We start from the raw sequence: 19,922 nt of genomic DNA on the forward strand, positions 1-19,922 counted from the left end.
TAAAGTAGAACTGACAAATATTTTGTGTAAATAAAGTCCATGACTGGCAGTCCATTACAATATAGTATTAACAGCTGATAAGTGCCTATATGATCTTACGAAACACCCTATTTCTACATAGCCTGTTGCAACTAGTAGTAACAATCATACAATTGAATGCTAGTGTGGAATTGGACTGACAGAATCACAGCTGTTTGGGTAACTTTTGTCACAAAGAGGAATCCAATGAAAGTAAGATGTTAGGGATCCTGGGAAATAGAGACAAATCTGTAACTAAAGTACCCCTTCTCCTCATAAACCAGCAGATGTGGTTAAAAATGGCCAAGGGACAGGAGATTACTCCCTAAAGAAAGCTGTCTGAGCATGTAAAGAATGTGAGAGAAAAGCATTGGTAGAAGTCATAATACTGGCCCATAAAACGTCCTCCAGTGGATAAATGGAATGGGCAGAAAAAGCAAATGTGTTGAAATTGGTGAGATGTAACTTAGAAGATACCTCATGTGTAAAAACCAAAAGTATGTAAAATGTACATTTCAGAACCATCTTCTATGAGAATGGGAAAAGTTGAGGAAAAGTGAAGGATCCCATTGGAAATACGGTCAAGATGATCACCACAAAAGGAGGTAAAGTGGGTCAAATAACACTTCCAGGCCTGACAGACCAAACCAAATTATCAGATTAAAACTGATTGCAAAGGTGAAAAATACATGGAAAAAGAACCCTTTCCTAGTACCCATAAATATAGTAGGAAAGAACTTATAAGGATATAAGAGGATCTAAATGGAGAGAGAAAGTTCTACGAACATGTTAACAACTCCAACTTTTGACATCAACATAGCAGCAGCAAAAATATAGTTCCAACAGGAAGTGGAAAACCAAGAAATGTAAACAGACAAGAAAGATATATAGTCTATCTCTCCTATCCCATAATAAAACAGTAAATCTCACAGCCCAAACCAGAAAACATTCAGGAAATAGGAGAAATTAAATAGTCCCCTTCCACATACATGGTAGAAGTACACTCAAGGGGGACAAGGAAAGTCCCAACATTCTCACAAATCCAAATGATTCATGGAAGAAAATGAGTCAGATCCATGTTGGGCTCTTGAGTAACCTATATAATAAAGTCAGAAAACAAAATCCAACTTCCACCCAGCCTCAACAAAAATACACAACTTCAGAAGCCTAGGATAGTGTTTCCATCTCTCAGTGGATAAAAACATAAACAGCTCCAACTAAAATTGTCCCCACCACAGAGAGACACTAAACAACAAAGGTATGAGAGGTCTAATTAGCCACCATGCTGACAAGAGTAATAAAAGAATTCATACCCACAAATATCATATCTAATACAGTTTTTTATATATATGTTGATTATAATTACACTGAAATCTACAAGGCATAACAAAATTCACAAACCATAACTTCAACATAGAAAATCACGATCTATGCTTTGTCAAGGAAAAGTGATTACACTATTTAACTAAGGTACTTTTTACAATACTTGGATAGATGGTACATTGATAAGGGTGGAGAAAATTGGAACTCAGATGTTGCCAAAGACATTGAAGTGGGTCAATGTTTAGATAATCATAGCATATGTTGAAGAATAGCTATATTGTCAGCAGATGGTAAGGATGTTTAGAAAGAATAACTGCTCATGGCCAAGACCTTTCACCAAGACATTAAATACATTAGAACTGCACATGGCCGAAACCTATCACAAAGACATTAGATATTAATTAAGTGAATGTCATCCCATAAGTAATGTCTTAAAAGTTAATAACGAAAGTGCATCATCATTTCTATATTTGTACAAGGCTTTAATGAGTAAAATATGTAGTAGGCAGTGTATAAAAATGTTCAGACAAATAAAAGAAACTGACCCAATTCCACTTTTTCACATCATTAATCAAATAAACCCTTATGAAGATGGATCAAATGAGGCATATAATGCTTTAAGAATTTATAAAAGGCAATAGCAGAAACTACATTAAACATGGTAAAAATACAGTTTGGTTAACATTCATGAAACTTTAGATTTAACTTAGTTCTTAAATCTATATATGAATGTTGGCAACCAGTATTTGATGGTGATTTCTTTGATAATTTGCAACTCCTGGATGTTAATCTTGAGAGTAATTTATGTATTATTTGCATCTTTAAAAACATATTGGTTAACCAACTCTTTTAAGACCAGGAATTTTATATTTCTGAAAACCAAGTATTATCATGAATTTACGAAAATACCACGGTTTTATACTTGATTTATTTTATATTTTATTACAGAAAGGCTAAAAACATGTATTAGTTGATTCAGTATTACAAAATCTCTTATGAATGTAGTCCACAAAGTCCATGGGAGGTTTATTTTTGAAAGACATCCTTTTTTGTTAGGATGTGACAATAATGATAATTCAAAGTAGAAGACTGAGAGTTAACCTCCAGGTTAAAATGCACATGAACAAATATTAATAAAACAAATTATCTATTAAAAATTATGACTTTTCATGTCCAACAGTCTTGTAATGTTTAGTAAAAATCTACCAAGTTTTGTGAATATACACTGAATATATTAGAAGTTGCTAGCATGTAAACTAATGAGTACAAATAGTTATGGGTTTGGCCCAATGGGCCTAGGCAGTTTCAGTAAAGTTCATGAACTACTATAAAAAATTATGAACTGAAACATTTACCATGGAATGATAAAATCTTATATCAATATATATTAAAAGTTACAAGTATAAATTATAATGCTCCAAGTCAACTACCAGCTGACACAGAGCTGAGCCTTGATTACAGGAACATAGTCCATGTATTGGATAGGCACAGTGGTGATAGTGCCAGAACAGATAGACTTAGCTACGGTGTGAACAATCTCATTCCCGCAAATACTAATGTGGCCCAGTATCCAGAAAAACTGGATAGAAGTACATGTCAAAGGGAAAGGGGACATTCGGTTTTGAATATTGGGGAGAACATGGTGTGAACCAACATGAAGTGATTCCATGACCAGTAGAGCACTGGCAATTTGAGTACTGCTTAGTTTTACAAAACCCACGGCAAGAAAAATAACATACAGTTCAGCAGTGAACACAAAAAACTGTAGAGGGGATTCTTCGAGCAACCACAGAACCACAACAAACCATGGCAGAGCCCACACAGTCACCTGAGTTTGAACTGTATAAATGGGAATAGAAGAATGGTTCAAAAGATGTTCAGCAAATAGCAGACAGTATTTCCAATCAAGCATGTCTACCTTAAAGAAAGATCACATTTGGGAACCGTAAGAAGCCATGGTGGGATTGGTTGACCAGTGGATACAGCAATGTTATCCAAGGATAAATATGAAAAATTATTTTGATTTTATAACAGTCTATAGCTGCCGTTCAATATACCTCATGCTCGACGACTGATGTGAGAAATGAAAGTCATTGACATAGAGCCCATTTGTAACAGTGAGAGAGAGTTATTCAGTAATGGCATTAATTTTTATACTGAAAAGTGTGAAACACAGAACACAGCTTTGAGGGACTCCAAGAAAAAAATGGAAAAGTGTTAAATCCACACAAACTTGGAATCGCCTGTCCATTAAAAAGTGTTCAATAAAAATGGCAAATGGCCACATAACCCATATATATGGAGGTCTCGCAAAATGCCATACCTCCATGTTGTATCATAAGCCTTCTCCATGTCAAAGAATATTGATACAAGATGTTGTATCAGGTGGTCCATGGTTGAGTGTTGTCAGCAGAACCCACACTGGGTGGGCAAGAGGAGGTTCTTTGATTCAAGGAACTAAACAAGACAAGCACTAATCATCCTCTCTAACATCTTACAGAGACAGCTCATCAAAGCAATTGGATGGTAGTTTGAAGGAATCTTGGGATCTTTCCAAGGCTTAGAAAAAGGTAGGTGCCAGGCATTAGAAAAACATTTTCCTGCCAGATCCAGTTAAAAACAATTAGAAAAATAGCAAGAGAAGAAGGTGATAGATGGCACAGCATGTCATAGTGTACATCATCTGGTCCAACCAATGTACTGCCAGACCAATGAAGGGCCAGTTTCAGTTCCACCAGTGTAAAGGGACAATTATAGTTATAGAGACAATCACCTCAAAATGAAAGAGATGATCGTTCAGCCCAAGTCTTGATGGCTAAGAAGAAGAAGGAAGAAGTGTTAGACACCTGGCAAAAGCTTTTACCTAGAGTATCAGTGATGCTCTGGGTATAAGTTACTTCTTGGTCATCAGGTGGCAAGATCAAGAAAGGGACAGAATTGTATTGCCTACAGACTTTTCTAATATTGTCCCATATGACTTTGGAACAGATGGTAGAAGATATGCTGGTTCTGAACTTAATCCAAGAATCCTTCTGGCTTTGACATCTTATCCACCTAGCATGTGCATGGGCCTGCTGAAAAGCAGTGCAGTTCAATAGTGTGGGATATCTTCAGAAAGTATCCCAGCCCAATTTTTGAGCCTTCAGTTCCATGTGGCAGGCAGGATTACACCATAAACGAGGATATAGTGGAAAATGTGTCAAGGTTTTAGGAAAACACTGAGCAGCTGCTTGTATAATACAATAGATGACTGTGTGGCAGATGATGACAATATTAAGCTCTGCGAGAGCAGTGAAAGAGGGCTAGTTTGCCTGATCCAGGTTCCATTGGGGCACGCAGATCATGTGGCTTCGACCACAGTCAGTCTCTCTCAAGATTATAGGAAAATCATCACTGCCTCGTGGATTATTGTGAACCTTCCATGAAAAATGGGAGAATAATGAAGGGGAGCAAATTGAGAGAAACAATCATATTAAACATTTTTAATGGTTAAAAAAAAGGCAAATGACAATCTCATTGTATGTGAACTAATTTTAAAATATGATAATTATTTAACATAATATATTATAACACTTGGAATACACAAACACTTTTGAAAGTCAGAATTCATTTCATCTTCATTTAGAAACTGTGGAAGCAAAAGAGCACATTTATATTAAATCAGTAATTTAGTGTAAACGTATTATTAGCTCAATCTGTTTTATAAATAAAATACTATTAGCATGCCGAAATAGTTCCTCAGAGCAGTGAACTTTCAAATTAATACAAAGTAACTCCTTTGATTCTCAACAGAAACAAGAACCATAACTTAAAGTTTTGAAGTACAGGAATAGATCTACAGTTTAAATTCACAAACAGCAAAATAATGAGAAACAACAAAATGTGTGTGATACAGCATTACATTTTTCTGTTGATGTATACACACCCTGTACCAGTGTGGGAATTACAAAGACATGTGAGTAACCCAACTGTTGCACCATAATAAAATGTTTTTGTTATTTCACTGATATTGAGAAACAACAAAATGTGTGTGATACAGCATTACATTTTTCTGTTGATGTATACACACCCTGTACCAGTGTGGGAATTACAAAGACATGTGAGTAACCCAACTGTTGCACCATAATAAAATGTTTTTGCAACACTGTTGGGTAAATCCACTTGTCGTACCAAACAGCTCTAAATGTCAAGTCAGATAAATCCATTGATAGCATCCAAAGAGTTTTAAAAAAAATCCCACTTGCCAGATTATAAATAGGTTGGATGAGAGAAAGCATGGACTTGCAAACAATCTGTACACTCATTAAGGTCACTTCACTTTCTCTTACAATCCTGTTCTTATTGTGTAAGAAAGGATAGTATTTATTCAAAAGTATTCAAAGAGCTACTAGGATTACTTCATAAATGGAAGAACTGAATCATGGGGATGGGTTAATCATACAGTCTAAGCTCAGTTGAAGTACACCTTATAAGTTATATTCAAAATTGAACTAAACTTAATTAACACTTTTCAAACTAAACTTTATTAACACTTTTCAAACTAAACTTTATTAACTATATGTGAATAAACTGGACATTAGAGCATATTTATAATTAAAAGTTTTATATTATCTGATGTTCATGATTTAATATGTCGGTTATGTAGCTTTGTGCTCAGCAGCAAACAAAGTAACATTTTTATTACTTGGATAAATATAATTTCCAAAAATAGAGAAAGTTGTTATCTCTATTTGCAATTAGTTTATTATTATAGTGGCAATTGATTTAGTTATAGTTTTGATTAGACTGTATAAATCTAATCAATGTAAACACTATTTGAAGGTAACCAATAACATTTTCCAGTTCTAAACAGTTCTCTCAGTTGTTTAACATGCAAGTGACACTACAATACATCCTACAGTAATGTGAAGAGGGAACCTTGAAGTCATTTCCACATAGACCACAAATTATTTGTAGACACTAGAGGATTATATTTAATAAACAAACAATATTGTCATCCCAAACTGAGACAAATACCTTAATAATACAATTCTATTTATACGTATGATGTAACGTAGGTTTTTCCATACCTACTGAAAGAAATCCTCTTACTTCGTAAACATAAAATTCAACTTCCAGAAGAAACTCACTTCCTTCCCCCCAAATCAAATACACAACAGAATGTTTCAAAAATTTACAAACAATCACATTCAAATACTTTTTTCTCCATAACATTCCTTAATTGTTTCTAGCTTCATGATAAGAACAGAAATAGTTGTTCACATTTGCACAAGATATTGAAAATTTGTTTACTGATTACAAAACGTAGTACCAACAGAGACCAATTCTGAATAATTTTAGTTGACAAGTTGACTTGTTCCCAAAATTCTGCTACCATCCCATGTCTGAAAGCAATGATGAAAAGACAGTAAAAGATCATACTTATGATGGATGTTGTGAAATAGTATGTTTCACCATAAAACCCATTCTTAAATTGTTTAAAATCATAGAGTGTATTTTAATAAACTAATTAATTTTCTTTGCTCTTACAAAAAAAATAGTAAATGTGTCACAAATTAGCCTTAATATTTGCAAAACAAGTGTCTAATCCTCTATAAAACTCCTCTCCTGTTGATCTTATCAGTGAAAAACATTTTCCAAATTCATGTTCACTCATTAAACCTTTTAAATTAAAGACTTTCTCAAAAGCATCATCTTATCATCACAGTAATCACTCTAGTAGGTCTCAAGTCTTTCTAAACATTTGAGTTTGTTTGATTTTCATTTTATAAAATTTTATACTAACAACTTTAGTTATACAACATGAATGTGAAACCTGTTTCTGTCAGTATTTTTATCACAATCATTGATATGTATTTGTGAAACTAAATACATTTAATGAAGTTAAATAGTGCATTAAAAACAGCAAACCTAAACCTCTGACTAATTATACTTGTTTGTTATAACTCAAAAACATGTGAGAAGTTGTGGACTTGAGTACCCACACCTTTCTCTCCTAATTTCTAATTCTATATCAATTGCTACTCTTTATTTCTTATGTTAAGACTGGCAAATAGAGATTAAGACTGATAAATGGTGTATCCCCACTGCAATGTGGGTCCTATTTCTTAGTCACCTCCAAAACCTAGGGTATATATTATGATCCCACACTGTAGCTTGTACCCTAGGATATTTTCAGTCAATGCAGAATTTTTTTTATTTAATTTGTTTTCCAGTTATAACAAACTAACACATGCGTCATTTTATGATTACTGATATTCCATTTCTGCCTTTACTAATGCATCATTAATGAAAGAAAAAGTTATAACTTGCAAGTGTCAAGGTTTCCCCATTTAAACGCATACAGTTCACCTGAAGTATAAAAACAAGCTTTTGATACATATAAATATCACAGAACCCAAAATAAGACACTGATAAACTTAAAGTATAATGGTTATTCTAATCAAATGATGCATACTTTATACCATGCTCTTCTTCCTACGTAATTAAGTTTTTATTCACTTCTGGAACTCTTCCAACTAATACAATAAGTTAGTTTCATGTAGATTGACACAAAAACATTAAAATGATGAACATCAACAGAGAATGCCTTTAAAAACTGTATAAACATCACAAACAATATTATAAGTTGGTAAGAAAATAAACACTTTATTAATATTGTAAAAACTTCTAAGTGTCAAACATTATTGTACTGTCAGTAAAAATATTCAATAATAATATTAAGCTATTTGTTAGACCTCAAGCATGAAACAAGAACATCATAATTCATGGTTTAATTACAAGTACTCAATTAGCAAAATTAAAATCATAAAACATTAGAAAAATGGCCCTGTAAATATCATAAACAATATATGTTATTCATTTACTCAAATTATTGTTAATAGTTTTCTGGGATTTTTAACTTACGTTCTACTCGTAATGTGAGGGTCGCGGGTTCGAATCCCCGTCGCACCTAATATGTTCGCCCTTTCAGCCGTGGGGGCGTTATAAGGTTATGATCAATAACACTATTCGTTGGTGAAACGTAAGCCCATGAGTTGGCGGTCGATGGTGGTCACTAGTTGCTTTACACTGCTAAAGTAGGGACGACGAGCACTTAGCTCTCGAGTAGCTTAGTGCGAAATTCAAAACAAACAAATTCTTAATTATTGCTACATTTTTATCACATTGTTACAACTTCCTTCGCGCTTTATTACTAATAACTTTACAACTAAGATTATAATTAAATCTAAGTCTGGATACAAGAGGCCGACATGTACATAACAAGTTGGTGTGTTACTTAAGTTTCTAGAAAGCTACATTTGGCTCGAAATCGAATAAGACATCCAATTTCATTCAGTTTGAATTGGATTCTGAGTCATAATCTATCTTTTCTTCATTGTTTAAGTATCGAATATGTCCGCATAATGAAGATATTCTAGTAATAGCAGATTAATGACATATTACTGTGGTGATTCATAAAAAAAAATTAAATAACAAGGTTCAAATGATTAACACTAACTACAAATTTCAATGATTACACTTACAAATTATATCCCAACTCAAGCATGCCGACTCATCTTCACAACTTTCACCTTTGAATCCGTTTGACCAATGACAGTCAAGTAGCTTTTGTGACGACTCCACATAGACTACATTTTAAAGAAGCATCAAAAACAAATTAATAAATGTGTTTCTTTTGAATAAACCTATTTGTAAAAACTATGTGATTTGAAAACAATTAATAATTATAGATTTTTTTTCATTTCCAAACTGTGATACATGCACGTACACACACAAAATTTAAAGTTTCAGAAGGTTTTACGTTAAACTATTGTTGTTTTGAATTGAGCACAACGCTATCCGTGCTCTAGCTCACCAGAAACCCGGTTTTTATTCTGGTCGGTCAGCAGACATTCCGCTAAGTTACTGGGGGACGAGGGTTACATTCCCCAGGTGAGGTTCGAACTCACAATCCCGGAATATCCCACAAGTACTATCTTATAAGTACCAATGCGCTAACTAATTGCGCCACTGGGAATTTATACACGCCCTTCTAATCAAATAAATTTCTACGCATAGCCGTGATGGGGATTCGAACCTGTAACCTTTACATTACTAGTCAAGCGCCTTAACTACCTGGCCACATCGAGCCGAGAAACTTTATTTACCACTTAAATGTTCTCAATAACACATACATGAAAATGTTTCGTGTATCCTGGAGCGTTCCTTTGGCTGTTACGGTGGGTACACACGACTCCTGTAGTTAGTTATTGTTTATAAAAGAACTTATTACATGATTATGTGTTGTTTGTCAAGTCCAGATTTATATACACCTCTTGAAAATCGAACCTTGTTTACGTTCATTTATAATAGTGTTGGTTTTCAGTGATTTACAGCTACATTATGGCAGATTACATGATCTGATTCTGTGTAGAATGGGGCATTTCCTAGTGGTGATAATATTTCTTTCTGTAATATGTTCTCACTATGCACAGAAAGTTGGCATTTTTACATACGTAGATGTATATGCAATATGAAAAAATGACAGATTTTATTGTACAAGAACTCTAAAGTTAGAAAGCGTGTGTGAATACAGCTAAGAAGGAATTAAACATAGGCTTTGTTTTCTACATGGTAACAAACTATGTTCATAATTGACAAGAATACTTTTATGAGAAATGAATTTTGCACTGACTTTCTTCACTTGAAGCGTTTTGAATTTATATTACAAGGTCCATCTAAAAATACGAGTTTATTATATTCAAAGTGACTGTACAGTATCTTGTGTGCTGATGAAGTTGTGTAGGCTCATACATCAAAAAATAATTTTAGTTGTCAGTTTCTCTTTTTAATGTACTCAGCTAAGAAAATTTGTAATTCAATAACATAACTTTATCTTTACGATATAATATTTATTTTGCATGTAAAGTATATCTATTATAAAGAACAACACAAGCTACAAAATATATAAAACCGAAACTCATACTTCAGATAATACAGATCATAATGTTATGAAACCAAGCATACATAAAATATTACTGTACATTTCTCTGTAGATCACTAATAAACATGAGGCTCAGGAATCTGACTGTGTTATTTATTAGTAGCAGTTATTTTGATTGTTATTAGTTTTATGTTTCTGTGGGTGTTATGATAGGCTTGTTCCCATTCCAAAATATTAGTTCACCTGTTATAGGATACTATATTTGGATTGTATGCATTCCAAAATATTAGCTTGACTAATTGTTGGAAGAGTTAGTTACATGCATGTCACGTGAGGTCTTATCAATGCAATAAAGATAGTACTCCACCTTTAAACTGGATTAAACGACTGATCGCAATATAACATATTCATGCTTTGATGTCATCTATTGGTGTGAATTAGAAATAGTTGTCTCTAAAAGAAAACTTTAAGGGAAAATATGAATTTTAGTTTGCTTTATGATTTTAAAGATTCAATTAAGCTATACCTGCGGATAATTTCTTTAAAGTTTGTCTTGATTTCATTTTTTATATGGTTATTGTTAGTGTATTTCTATTCGTTATGCTCGTCCAAGTTGTTTTCAGAAGACACCAATGAAAGTGACTTATGCGTATTGTCAATCATCCCCATTCGACTTATAATTCATAATAGAAAATGTAAATAAATTGTATTTTAGAAAGTTGCAGACACCTACAAAACTAGGTTATCAACACTCTCTCTGTCCACTTCAGAATATTTAAAATTATTACCACTAACTTATCATTACAGCAAGAACTACAAAAATATATATTTTAAATCTTAACACAAAAGCTACAAAAATAGAATAATTAATCACATTAGTTAGTTGAATGTTACTATTAAAAACTGTTTCATTCTTTAACTATTATACTTTAAAGCATTCTTCAAAATTAGAACTGTTAGTTTGTTGTTCAGGTCAACTGGAATGAGGTCAAAGCAGCTGTTCGATTATAACTACTTGACACTGATACTCTGACAAATAAGTCAGGGTAGTTCTATGACACTTTTGTTAATTTAGAAGGTTGAACAGTGAATAGAGAAAAAAATATATATTTTTTAAATTTTATACACATAATATGTAAAGCGATATGATATTTTGGTGAGAATACGAGTTATCATTTCCATATTAAATGATAGACATTTAGAAAGGTAGTTACTGTTTGACAGACTTATAATAATCATCTGTCAGAAATATGACCTTGAATGTTGTTCAATAGTTTGTGTATTTCAATCCATCTCAATCAGAAATGTCACTTTTCCTCGTGAGGATAGCGGTAAATTTTCGGATTTACAAAACTAAAATAAGGGTTTCGGTTCTCTTCGGTGGACACAGCTGATAGCCCGAGGTGTTTTTGCTATAAGAACATACATAGAAAAATGTTATTTACATTTAATAAGCTTAAAATACTGTTATACACTATTTTTCTCCTTCAAACCCCCAAAGACCGAATAAAAATGTAGTGTTACAAAATACAATAGATCTAATACTAACGTCTTATAACAAGTGTAATTAATTATAATTGTGCTTTGCCAGCTTGAAAACGAAGTTCACATAATAGCAATTGTTAGTGTAAAGAGTTTTGTTCTTAGTAAGTTAAAACAAGATAAAAACTAAATAAAGTTTTAAGTATCAACAGGCTGCTTGGTTTATCACATGTTCTTCAACTTGTATAAAAACTAACTTGCACTTAAATAATATTTATATATATACACACATATATTAACTTATAATATTGTTACTTCATAACGGTCTAGCATGGCCTAGCGCGTTAAGGCGTGCGCTTTGTGATCTAAGGGTCGCGGGTTCAAGCCCGAGTCGCGCCAAACATGCTCGCCCTCCCAACCGTGGAGGGTTATGATGTTATGGTCAATCCCACTTTTCGTTGGTAAAAAAGTAATCCAAGAGTTGCCGCTGGGTGGTGATGACTAGCTGCCTTTCCTCTAGTCTTACACTGCTAAAGTAGGGGCGACGAACGCATAGTCCTCGAGTAGCTTAGCGCGAAATTCAAAACAAACAAACTCTTAATTATTACTACATTTTTATCACATTATTACAACTTCCTTCGCGCTTTATTACTAATAATGTACAGTATGCATATTTACAGCTTAAAATTATAATTTAATCTTAGCTTGGATACAAGAGGCTTACATGTACATGACAAGTTGGTGTGTACAACATACATAAATTTCTACGCATAGCCGCCCATAATTTTGAAATGATATTTTTGTTTATTTGATTTCTGAATTTCGTATAAAGCCACACGAGGACTATTTGCGCTAGCCTTCCCTAAGTGTAAAATTACAAAGAAGCCAGCTAGTCATCCTCACCCATCGCCGAATCTTAAACTACTCAGGATATGACAGCCCATGGACCAAAAGGTCATATCGAACTTTAAGAAACTCTTCACCAAAGCACTGTTTCAAAGGTGCTTACAATGTTCAACTTTAAATATTTGTTTCTTAGTAGCATCTATTTGTTTACTTTAATATAATCTTAAAACATTTATGGTTCTCTCTATTTTTATATTTCATATAATACATACATATAGTGTATATAAATAAATGTATATAAAGGTTAAAGTCGTATGTACAAAATAAATCTACAGACGACAAAAACTTGTCACATTTAAAACTTGTTGCTCTGTCATGGGCCTGGCATGGCCTAGCGCGTTAAGGCGTGTGCTTCGCAATCTGAAGGTCGCGGGTTCAAGCCCGAGTCGCGCCAAACATGCTCGCCCTCCAAGCCGTGGGGGGTTATGATGTTATAATCAATCCCACTTTTCGTTGGTAAAATAGTAGTCTAAGAGTTGGCGGTGGGTGGTGATGACTAGCTGCCTTCCCTGTAGTCTTACACTACTAAATTGGAGACGGCTAGCACAGATAGCTCTCGAGTAGCTTTGTGCGAAATTCCGAAACAAACAAACAGTTACTTCATAATCAAATTTTTGTTAACTGTACATTATTAAAATTGTCCATTTTTACTAACCTTTTTTTTCTCAAAACAATTTTTATTTACAAAGTTTATATTCATTGTTAAAAAATAATTTAACTTTGTTCATTAATACAATAAGTTATTATTTTTTGTCTCCTTCGGTTTGTGTTTACAATGCATCTTTTAAGAAAGCCGAATTTTTATAGAAGTGAGTCGGACTTAGTCCCTTCTGTTCGCGTCGAGAAAGAGACAATAAAGTTGAATCTTGTAATTCAACACAGAAGGTGTTGGAAGATCCAAGATTCGTGTCACGATATACTACTGAATGCTGAAAACTCCAATTGTGATACGTTTTGATAGAAACATACAATCCCAATATTCGGTTAAGAGTAACTGAATTTTATTATTGATGCTTCTCGATTCCATGAAGGAACACAGGGCCGCAATTTCTTGCGAATTCATTAGCAGGCTGGTTTTTTAAGTGAGTAGATTGTTAGCCCACCGCACAACCCCCAACCAGGAGGAGAAACCTTAGCTGTCCTTAATATGATAAACAACAGCTAAGGATAAGTTAGAACATGATAGATTGAGATACGTAGTACAGGATGAACAACAACTAAGGATCAGTTAGAACCTGGTAGATTGAAATATGTAGTACAGGATAAACAACAAGTAAGGATCAGTTAGAACCTGGTAGATAAAGATATGTAGTACAGGATGAACAACAAGTAAGGAACAGTTAGAACCTGGTAGATTGATATATGTAGTACAGGATTAACAACAGCTAAGGATCAGATAGAACCTGATAGATTGAGATATGTAGTACAGGATGAAAAACAGGTAAGGATCAGTTAGAACCTGGTAGATTGAGATATGTAGTACAGGATCAGTTAAAACCTGATAGATTGAGATACGTAGTACAGGATGAACAACAACTAAGGATCAGTTAGAACCTGGTAGATTGAGATATGTAGTACAGGATGAACAACAAGTAAGGATCAGTTAGAACCTGGTAGATAAAGATATGTAGTACAAGATGAACAACAGCTAAGGATCAGTTAGACCCTGATAGATTGAGATATGTAGTACAGGATAAACAACAAGTAAGGATCAGTTAGAACCTGATAGATTGAGATGTGTAGTGCAGGATGAACAACAGGTAAGGATCAGTTAGAACCTGATAGATTGAGATATGTAGCATAGAATGAACAACAGCTAAAATCAGTTAGAATCTGATAGATTGAGATGTGTAGTACAGGATGAACAACAGCTAAGAATCAGTTAAAACCTGATAGATTGAGATATGTGGTGCAGAATGAACAACAACGAAGGATCAGTTAGAACCTGGTAAATTGAGATTTTTCGATCTGATGGTCGACATCGAATGTTCGATAATCCCAGAGTTCTTAACACTTGGTACAATCTGTGTACTTCGATATTTACGAACAGCTTACTTGAGTGCATGTTGTTAAACATTTTCAGTCGACTTGTTTGTGCTTTGTTTTCGGAATTGCGCACAAACTAAACATTGGGCTATTTTTCTTCTGGTCATCTAGAGTATCCAAACCCGGTTTCTATCGGTGTGTGTCTACAAACATACCGTTGTGTCACAGAGGAGACTCAGTCCACTTGTAATGTGAAAACGTCGTTTGTTCTTGTATTTATACTGAGACCACAGAGGTTAATCGAAAATACACTTTCATCAAGTAGAACACGTAGTCAGAATATTTGTGAAGACGTGCCTTGTTTCAGCTCGGGATGTTCATGTTAATGACAAATAGATGAAATGAACTTATGATGAAAATCTCGTAATTACCATTATCGAGATAAAGGTTTGTATCCAAAGAAGAAACCACCATAGTTAAACTGGTTTCACTTTTATAGTTGTACAACTCTAGCTTTTAAATAAAAACACTTTGGAAAGCTCTTGAATCTCGATCAGGTTTTATACGTGTTAAGATATTATAAATGTGACTAGATTCTGAAACTTTGATGTGTGCTGCTGTCAGAAGGTTCGTGAAGATCTTTATTAGTTCCAACCAGTAAGAATGTTTAAGTTACCTTTGTTGTCTTGTATATTACCGATGCTGTTCTTAGGTAAACATCAGTATTAAATCGACTATGTCTTTTCTGTGTTGTTTTTCTATCCTTCTGGTGATAATCTTTTCATATTACTGTTATTAAGATGAGATATTAAGCGAAGATACAAAGGGACATTGAGTAGTTGTCCGTGACAACACCTGGTTTTGTAAACATGATATTTTTTGTGGTATCTACTCTATGATGTCCTGAACGTTGAGTAAAGCATTTTGGATGACAAGGTATTGCTGCCAGACTTCGTCCCAGATAAACATTAGACACAAGTAAGGTTGAAAGTATAATATTGATCCCTTCCGGAGAAAAATGATCTATTATTTATCGCAGTCCTGACTGGATTTCTTTTCTTGAACAAAGTTAAACTGACAACATCTGATGTTTCACTAGATGTACAAAGAAACATCCAGATTGATAACTTGAGGCTGCAGTTTTCTGAGCGTATAAAGAAACGAATACTGTGTTAAGTAAGCTGAAGATTTTCATCAACTCGGACAAGAGATGAAGATAAATATTTATACGATGAATAATATTCAACCAATGGCATGTAGCTGTAAGGTTTCTTATTCCAGAGATTCTGTGAATAAGAAATAAACTTTTATTCAAATTTAGAAAGACTGTATAATTTACTACTGCACTTCAAACAAAGAGTAACACTACTTTCTACAGAACATCGTAACCTCCTGATGGGTAGTAGGTGATGTTAACTAGTTGTATTTACTCCAGTCTGTAGCTGCTAAATTAGGGACGGATACCATAGACAGCTCACGAGAGCAGCTTTACACAAAATTAGAAACAAAAACATATCTTCATGAACCTTCACTAGATGCATAATGATGTCTCATCAGAATATGAAGTGTGAAAGTTCTACTAAACTAATGATCGTGACGAGTACAGACATCAAAAACGTTTATGAATGATAAATAAAAACAAGTATATTCTGTGAATCAAACATCGTCAAAAGGAACAACGAAAAGTAAATTTCAGTAAACAGTGTTAAATATCTCTGTTAAGTATTCTCGTCCTGAAACTAGATTTGTAAATACGGAAAAAACAAAATATATACAGAGAATCAGTTATTGTACAAAAAACACATCTTCATTATTTTCAAACATTTACCCGAAAAATAAATTTACCTTTGTTTATATTTCAAGAATAAACAGACATATTACATATCGAAAAGATATATCGTATATTTCATACAAAATTGTATAGAATGAAAATTGACATAGTTTCAATCTTATTATGTATGTAGACCCAAAAATAATAATTTTGATACACATATAAACATGCGTTGAGTGTTAATGGGTGTTTATTTATTCACACACGTTTTGTAAAGCCCCTCATCATTTGCATACAGAAAATTAATAAACCATGTATCCTCCACTGGTTCAGTCGAAAGTCTAAAGGCTTAAAACGCTGAAAGCCTGTGTGTGCCCACAGGTGGTGGGCACAACACAGATAGCCCAATCTGTAGTTTTGTGCTTAGCTAAAAACAATACTAACCACGTGACGTGTTAGTTTACTGTTTCAAACATGTAAATGCACAGACATACTGATATCAATGATCATGTTAGTGGATATCTGTCCAACAGGTACACTGTATACAAAGTTCGTGTAAGCTGCACACCTTGCAACATATGATTAAGTTTTAACAACGAATTAAATGTTTGTTTATTGCTATTTACTTAGTGTTATAGATGTATTAAATTTATGATTATAGTGTGTGTGTCTTTAAACGTGTGACAACTAAGATACAATGTTCAATTTCCTGAATTCTATTTCTAACACACACTTTCACTGTTTTCTGGTGTATTCCAGAACCAGAATATCTGAGTCTTTTGAAATGGTTACAGTTTATCCTTAACAACAACACTGTACACTTTTATCCAGTAAGAAAACATGACATGAGTAACAAGTGCTGGGTGATCAGTAACTTAGTCAGTTAAATTCCTTTTATTTATTTATTTAATGAGTGAACACAAACACGAGTTATGTGACTACAAAATACTGACGAACAGGAACTTGAGGTATTGTGTGTGTGGCGATATTACCTGGATTTTCCCCGGATATTGTCATTAATATAGCCAGTTTAATTATAACACATACCGTTTCTCCTGATAGCAGCCACAATTCTGAAATTACCATCTCTATCTAATAGGTGAACTCCTGTAATGTTTCCACATACTAAATCGATCATACAAACTAGAATGAGTAACTTTAAATTGTCCTCTGCAAAATGCTAACAGAAAGCGTTACTTGGTATAAAAATAATCCACGGTGAAACTTTACAGTGAAAATATCAAGGAGTTAAAATTGTATTAATCTGAATGTAAGCGACGGTTTTACGTGTGGTGAAAGTTTATTCAATTTCTTGTTGATTGTAAACGTCAATCATAAATCACGAATGAATTAATTTATGGATCATGTTGGCGAAGCATGATTATAATTAATGTACTTGTCATCAGACATGAACGTTAAACCTACCACACTTATAATACTATATTCTATAGCCAGTCCTGTGGAAAGTTTCAACAATTAAAAGGATACATAATAATAGTATTCAAATCACACTAATTCGGTCGTATCTATTGGACACAACGCGTTTCACTCAGTCCAGAGCTCATCAATAAAGTGCATTATTAAAAGATATAATATGACTAATACTGGTATATGATAACTGGATTTATTTGATTGTTACGAAAGTTACAGAATGGCTAGTTGTGTTTTACATCCCAGGATCATCGAAACCTGGTTTTTAATATCATGAGACTGAATACTTACTACTGAGCCACCAGTGGTGAGAGTGAAAGATGTTTCTTGTTTGTTTTTTATAGAAAGTGATTAAAATGATGTTCAACACAAGGCAGTGTTTAAAATGATTTATGGCAGTCGTTTGAATATTACCTTACTTTCATAAGGAACAAAATAATGAATTAGCCTTGCTGTAAGTAACAAAGTAACCCATGGTGGTTATGATGACCATGTCTGGAACGAATGTTTTGTGGTATTCATTTCGTCATCGTCCAGACCAGCTGTGCTCCACACACTGGACACATGTTTTTATTACAACAGTGAAGGTGAAATCCTACTATTTGGTCTGACAAGAAACGGAATAGGGTGGTATTGTGAACTATCTGCCTCCACTATAGTTTGTCTTCTCAGATTTAGCGCAAATAGCATCGATATAGCTTTTTGAGAAATTCAACAAATAAACATCAAGCAAGATGCCATATTTTAAATATGTTAATTAGTTGTGTGTAGGTGAACAGCGTGTATTTCAACCACATCTGACAACTTTCTTTTCAAATATTTTGTAACATTTGGTGGTGTTTGACTAACAGAAAGGCTAGAAAAGGATCACGTGATTTTTATTATGTTTTTCGGGAAATATATTTATGTCTCATATAAAAACAATTCTAGTTCTTCTTTATTTGTAGTTAAGCACAAATCTACATAATGGATCATCTCTGTTATGCCCACCACATGTATCTAAACCCGGATTATAGCGTTGGAAATTCGCAGTCATATCTTTGTGCCACTAGGAGACAAGAGAACTTTGTAAAGATATATTGATTTTTGTTAATTTTTAGTGAAAAAGCCATGCTTTGTACCAGAAACACAAAACTGTTATGTTGTAAAAAGTTCTCTCAGGTGTTACTGCTGGAAAAAGTTTGACGTTTTCTCTCTAAATATTATTTTGTTTCTTTGTTTGAAAATTCTCACAAAGTTACAAAAGGAATATCGGTGTATAGTTGTCCTTAATGTTGAACCTATACACTCTGGTTTACACTCTCTTACGTATTTAAATCTCGATCATAAATGAGCTAAAACAGTTTGTGTATTTTCATCCGAACTGCTACGTTAGCGCCATCTCTTGCTTAAAATTATTCTATATATGACTTTTATTATAAAAACATATTTTAGTCTTGAAAACAAATTCTTGTAATTTTAGATCAACGTTAAGCCGAAGTTCAAAACTAAATGATGCCATTTACTATAAACAGTTTTATAATACTGTTGATTAACTATGACGCTGGCATTTCTTTCTATGTGGTAGATTTATTCTGTACATACGACTTTAACCTTTTATATATATTTATTTATATTCACTATATGCGTGTATTATATCAAATATAAAAAAAGAGAGAACCACAAATATTTTAAGATTATATTACAGTAAACAAATAGATTCTGCTAAGAAACAAGCATTTAAAGTTTAAAGATATACACGTTTACTAACAGTGATACAAACAAAGTGTAAGATTGGGTGATACTCGTGGTTTTTTAACACTCCTACGAAAAAAATATTTACATCCACTAAAGTGATTTTGGGGCCTATCAGGCCCCATATATTTTTCCAACAGAAACACAGTGATTTAGCAACATTCATTACAAACAACTTTAGAATGGCTCTGACAAACATTTTTTTTACAATTTGAGCAAACAATTTTCGACTGTCTATCTTTTGATCTGCCGCACAAATGGCATCGTCCTCTTTTTGCCCTCTTTGCAGGCGGTTCACATGAGATTGTTTTGTCATTATCTTTGCAGTAAATTTCTTTGATTTCA

General features: G+C 33.5%; 1 long non-coding RNA gene across 1 annotated transcript; it reads right to left on the minus strand.

The window, feature by feature from the left end:
- Nucleotides 1-4,355: 4,355 nt before the first annotated feature.
- LOC143237322 (uncharacterized) lies at nucleotides 4,356-8,928 on the minus strand. The gene is made up of 3 exons (XR_013020010.1): nucleotides 8,868-8,928; nucleotides 8,248-8,452; nucleotides 4,356-6,725 (listed from the first exon to the last, which is right to left on the minus strand). It is a non-coding gene; the product is annotated as an uncharacterized LOC143237322 (long non-coding RNA).
- Between the last annotated feature and the right edge of the window lie 10,994 nt (nucleotides 8,929-19,922).

The sequence above is a fragment of the Tachypleus tridentatus genome, chromosome 2 (assembly GCF_004210375.1).
Source record: "Tachypleus tridentatus isolate NWPU-2018 chromosome 2, ASM421037v1, whole genome shotgun sequence".
Taxonomy (NCBI): domain Eukaryota; kingdom Metazoa; phylum Arthropoda; class Merostomata; order Xiphosura; family Limulidae; genus Tachypleus; species Tachypleus tridentatus.